Source organism: Crocodylus siamensis, chromosome 1 (genome assembly GCF_052110815.1).
Source record: "Crocodylus siamensis isolate JL-2025a chromosome 1, ASM5211081v1, whole genome shotgun sequence".
NCBI lineage: Eukaryota > Metazoa > Chordata > Crocodylia > Crocodylidae > Crocodylus > Crocodylus siamensis.
This window is the reverse complement of record NC_143395.1, coordinates 300,895,431-300,901,908: the sequence shown is the minus strand read 5'-3', so window position 1 is coordinate 300,901,908 and position 6,478 is coordinate 300,895,431.

Sequence of the window (6,478 nt, the reverse complement as noted above, 5' to 3'; positions counted from 1 at the left end):
CTGAGTATAAAAGCCTGACTGTAATGCACTGAAGAGAGTTCTGGCATGCAAGAAGACAGGGAGAAAGAGGTTCTTCCAAAGGCATGTGGCGAGTCCTGCTTCTTCTTGGAGTCAAAAGCAGGTGCCTCTTATTCAGGTATTCTTCCATTTGTTCATTAAAACAATCAAGTATTAAAATGCAAATATTGAGTCACACAGAATTTTATGCAATATCTATCTTTCTGTCTCATGATGGGTCCTTCTTTTCTAGATCAGTGTATTTCTAAGTGGCACTATATTCAGTGAATGATATCCATTGTTCAGCCAATTATAAAAGTTAGTTAAATACATGATCAGGAGAGAAAGACTGCATTTATTGAATTTATTGAATACTAGATTATTGGTGATATAGGAACCTGGCTTAAAAAAAATCCTGCCTAAGCATGGGGGATAGGAGAAACAAATTGTATAAATGGGGAGAAATTTTCCACCCAGGTCAGTGATGTTCCCCACCTCATTCCATGAATTTATATTAGTGTGATGTCTTGCATTACCTGTAGAGGGGGTTCGCATTGAATCCCATTCAATGGCAATTCTGTTGGTTCTGGAACCTCTTCCTAGACTGTCCATGTGTTGTCCTCTCCTGCTCACTCTAGGATGCACAGATATGTTCTCTCTGTGTAGCTTCTATATATGCAGTTTATCTTGAACAGCAGAACAGCTGCCTGGAGACTCTGGGCAGTGGTAGAGAAAGGGATTGGATTTACTCATTAATACACTAAACCAGGGGTGTGAAATTATTTCAGGCGGAGGGCTGCTTACAGAGTTTTGGCAAGCTGTCGAGGGCTGCATGGGTAGTCTTACTTTTGTATATTTGGGGGGTATGGGGCATGGGGGTGGGTGTAGGTTGGGGGCTGTGGATGTGTGGGTGTGTGGGGAGGGTGTGGGTGTGTGGGGGATTTGCAAGGGAGTAGATAGGTGTGGGGGTATGGGTGTGGAGTGAGGGAGCATGTAGGTGTGTGTAGGTATGTGGGGTATGGGTGGGTATGGGGTTTGTTGGGGGATATGTGTGGGGAAGGGTGGCTACGGTGTGTGAGGATGTGTGGGGGTGGGGTCTGCATGTATGGCAGTGTGAAGGATGTGTGGGTGCATGTGTATGGTGGGGTATGCTTGCACACACACACTGCATCACTCACCACATACACACACACACACACACACCCCCTCCTGCTCCTGGCCCTGGGGTACCGGTGTGGCTCCATGCTCCTGCAGTTCAGTGATGCAGCCTAGGACCACGTGGTACTGGAGCAGGCATGCAGGGAAGCAGTGAAAGCCAGGGCAGGAAAAGGCTTCCAGTTGTGGGGGTGGGGAGAGTGGGGGGGTGGGGCTGGGGCTGGGTTGGGCTGAGATGTCCACAGGTTTTGTGGCACATGCCGCAGTCTCTAGGGTCTGCCGTTGGTATCAGTGGCTGTGTGTTGCGACATCAACAGATAAAAGAAGGAAGGGTCCTGAAGTTCCTCACGATGTCTGGTGCTCTGTTCTTTGCAGTTTAAAAATGTTAAAACCGCATGCTGGGGCTGCCACTGGGTTGGGTAACCAGCGCCTTAAAAACATTGACAGATTGCTGGGGACAACAGAAGAGAAAACAGGCCATGCACATGCAAGGTCAAAGGGCCAAAACAAGTGCTCCCCAGGGGGAAACCAAGCAGAGCACCCCAGACAGTGCCCACTGGCTCACAAACTGTGGTAACTCACTGGTTGCTACTGCCTAGTGGTGCTCCGCCCGGAGATGGTGTGAAGGACACCGAGGGAAAATGCCCTGAGGTCACTGGGAGCCTTCGCGGTCAGAGCCTCCTTCCTGGATAGCCAGATAACCAGCTTGGCCAGAGCCAGGAGGAGGCTGGGCTGGGCTGGGCTTGCTCCTGAGTCCTGCTGCCTTCCCCTGGGTCCTACTGCCCCTGTTTCCTTTCATCTTTTACAGGCAACCAGGAGCAGATAAATATTTATTTTCTAAACTTTTTAGGTGCACCGCAGGCTGGACAGAATGGCTTGGTGGGCTGGATCTAGCTTGTAGGCTATATTTTGCCTGCCCCTGCATTGAGCTCAGCCATGAATTACACCCCTGGATGCCACTTTGAAATCATGGGGATAGCATGAAATAAATATCAGCACAAAATTAGCTCTAAAATATGAGCTACAAGTGCACACACAAAGGTTTCTGCCCAAAAGATATTATGTAAGAACTGATTTCTCTTAAGTTAGCAATGAAAAAACAGATTGGGTTTAGGGAAGTGTACAAACTAGAAAGTTGGCCATTGACCAGTGTGTGTTCAGTTGGTCATTGACCTAAGTGCATGTGGTTGGATAGGCTAGAGGCCCTGTATCCCTGACACTGTCTTGATAAGGCTTCAGTAAAACCTTGGCTCAATAAGATCTCAGCCCTGAGCAGGCCTTTCTTTTCTTCCAGCCCCCTGCCCCACTTTTCCTTAGTTTAATAAGGTCTTAGCTTCTACCAAGTTCCCCGCTTCCTTCTTCCTTCTAAAAGATAGTACCATGCTTTTTTAGGTGCCGATGTATAAGGAGGAAGGATTTCAAAGGCTCTTGTAGCTCACACCTGGAAGATGATAAGTCAAGTGACTCAGAAGCATAGGGAGGCTTGAATGGAGGTTCAATATTAAACAGTCAACTAATCGGTACACATACCAAAGCAGTGAAATAGGGTGCATCTGCATACACATCTGTGTGGTCACCGGTGATTGGTTTTCTTATACAGTCATTAGAATTGAATTGTATTCACCGTATAACAAAGGTATGAAAGACATAATTGTCCTATTACATACTGAACATGTAAACTGTGTAAATTCCTGTGTACTTCCCAGACAGTTTCAACAGCCAGCTGGCAGGGATTAAAGGCTTTCTAGCTATATTAATTGGGGATGTCTACATGTGCATTAATATGCTGCAATTACTGTGCATTAAGTTTAGTAACTGTAATAATGTGTGGTAATTGATGCTACTGCGCAGTAGCACTGGCATGTGTCTTTTAAGTGACATTAATGTACAATAGACTAATTCTACTGCACATTAGTGCATTAGCACAGCTTTTGCTGTGATGTGCTAATACGCAGTAAATTAGTTTACTGAGCTTTTAGCATCTCATGTAAATGCACCCACTGTGTCAGTTCATTAAGCTAAGCACAGTAAACTAGAAAGAAGACTGAACTGGGCAGGACAGGGGCCCAGCCAGTCTAGCTACTTATGACCCATATTCATTTATAAGATTTTATGCTGTGTTGTAACTAGATGTCGACATTGTCATAGGGTTTGGTAAACAGTATCTGTTCAGCTGCATCCTGACACATTATGGTGTATGGCTAGTGATTTTTGCAGTAACCCCCAATCATTATTTCCATTGTATGTAGACACCTTTATGTAGCTGGTAAAGCAATGACAGAGAGAAAATCATGTTGTAACACCTTTACAATGGTGTAAAATGGATATAAAGCAGGTGCTTAACTCACCCACCCTTGGGAGATCCCATGGCATCAGGGGTCTCCCAGCCATGCACAGAAATGGCATACCAACTGCTATAACCCCATGGAAGACAGTGGTCCACAGCAGTCTGAGGACAGGAGACATGCAATCTGCCATTCCCTCCCACCAAAATACTTGATTATAATTTTGTTAAGGCTGGGTTGATATCAGGGAGCATACAACCAATTGATACTAACTGACTTCTGTTGTGGTGGTAGTGGAAAACTTGAATGCCCTCAATACTTACATAGTTTTGTTCATTTTGAGTCCCAATTCCATTATCCTTATAAGTACCTCACCACTCTGAGAGTCCTAGTGATTTCAGTGGGTTGTTTGGTACTGCAAAAGTTGGCATGCCTTCTCAACTTTAATATCATATGATGCTGGAAATATTTAAAACCTTCAGTGTTTTGCAGGCTTGGAGCTTTAGATCTTACTCAAATCGTAGAATAACTCTGAGGTTGGCAGAACGTGCTGGAGTGAGAGATTTGGAATGAGAAAATGAGTGAATACAAATGTCATGGTATTTACTCAGATTACGTATTTTCTACATGTTCCCCTCATGAAAACCTGCATAACTGGTGCTATGTAAGCCTTGAAAGTGAGTGAAAGTCTAGACAGCTGTCAAGTGTCTTCTTTATAGTACAGTATGTTGTCCTTAGAAGCTAATCAGTAGAACTTGCTCAGTAGAACTTAATCAGCAGAACTAAGCACATTGTCAATGCTTAACAAATAATAATATCAACAGGAGATCCTTTTGACACAATGTATCAGACTTTTTTTATTTCTGGGGTGCATTACCTGTCTCTAATTAACTTAAGAATTAATATTTACTATACCTCCATTTACTGTGGGTGATAATGATAGAATTTGAGGAGGATGGAAAATTTCAGTGAAAATGAAATTTTAACAAGCATTAGAAATGGAATACGAAGAAAACACATGTTTCCTTCCATGTGTTGGATCTGTGTGTAAAGTTACCATAGCACAATACTTTTCATAGGTGTTAAGTGTCAAAGTTACTGGAAATAAAAATGGATATGGACAGTTGTTTGAAGTGTAAAAAACTGTATTTATGTTATCAGCATTGATTTTGATCTCCTGATAATCTATTCTTTAAAAATAGGCTCATTAAATGTGCCTTAGGAAAAAAATGTGAATGTACATAGGATTATATATATTAATACAGGAAGGATTTGTAAGCCAAGGTTTTCAGTTCTGTTACACCGCTCTAATTTGGCACAGCCTAGCACTAGCTGAAATTCACTTCATTTGATGGCTGTATTCACCTGAAATTAGTTGGCAGTTTTCATTCTGCTCCAAGAGGAAACACATATGCATTGTAAATAAAAAATAGATCTAAAGTTGATTCTAATCAGATTATCGTAGCTTTAGTGGTTTTAATAGAACAAAGTCAACTTATACAGGTTGGGGATCTGGCTGACTATTACACAAGGCTTTAATTGACAGGTGTGTTGGGATGCTCTGTAAAGGTGCCACTGATGCAATAAGGGTGGAGATTGTGGGCAGATCCCCAGTTGTTGTAAATCATTGTTGTACCATGGACGTCAATGGAGCCGTGCCAGTCCCTTAGCTGACAACTTAGCTCTGAATGCCGGCAAGGGAAACCCCAGGTCTAGTCTGAGCCACAATTATGGATATGCTTGTGTTATAGATGCCTATGTTATACCTAATGTTTCAATATATAGAAAACCTCAATATCCCAGGGTGTCAACATCTGTTAAATCCTGAACAATAAAACCTGTCTCTTTCTAATCTTGAAGGGAAAAATGGGTCTGAAGCTGAAGTCTGACATGTCTGAGCTATTGTGATGCACTTGGTAAAATATAAGTGAAAGCTGTTAGTAAGTGTTATGGGATTTGGTTTTCTCTTGATATATTGGCATTTGCCAAGCTAATGTGTGGTAAGAAGAGGAGGTGTCCCTATGAACACAAGTAAACACATCTCATAAGAAGCAGTTAGGATTTTGCAGTAGTAGCCACAAACCTGTAGTGCCACTAATGCTGTTAACTATAGCATTTGGGTCATTACTGCAAAAAACCTTTTGCAGTAGAACATGCAGATGAATGAACACCACACACAGAGGAAAGACTTAAGTGGCAGCCTGCAGTTTAGTCTGACTTCGGTGAGTGGCACTATATTCCACACCCTTATCCCCTCCCCACTTCAGCCTTTCCTGTAGGCTAATTCATGTGACTGTGGCAAATCTCATTCTGAGCCCTCGACTCTCCCAAAGGATTGTGTAAGGATCCCAGGCCCCTCACTTAGAGCTGCTGATTCCACTTTGGGGGCCAGACTTCTCTTTGCATATCTAGCTGATCACACATAGCAGGAAGGTGATCAAACACAGTGGCTTCTTTCTTCTTTGTGGGAAGGAATTAGTCATAACTGCTGCATGTCTGAGGTTTGTTTCCTTAGGGACCCTGGGGCAGCAGAGTTTGGAGGAGAGTGGTGGGCTTGGGAAGCAGAAGGATCAGAGGTGGTAGAACAGAGTATGGGTCAGCGCAGATGGGCCACTGTGCAGATCTGTTTGCCACTGCTTCTTGAAGAATGAGAATTCAGCAATGGCTGAATTCACAGTGAGGGGGATAAGATTCCTTTCTCCATTCTTGTCCACAGGCGCCCCTTACTCCTAGCTAGGTTCCTCAGGTTTGGTACTGGATAAGTACAGGCTCAGTATGCGTGGACGAGTGGAAGTGTTTATAATGAAAAATATTGGCTCCATAGCCTAATAAAAATATAAGTTTTTTTCTTAAATCAGTGGAAAAAAATCCATCCTCAAAGGACATATTAATTTGATGATTATTGGAGAGTTTTAATTAAAATAGCAGGTAAAGTAAGTGTGATGCTGTGTTGTTATTTCTAATCTATCAACAGAGTAAAGGTGTCCATTTTTTCAGTGCAATTTTCTAAATGAAAAAGTAAACATTAATATTTTCACAGA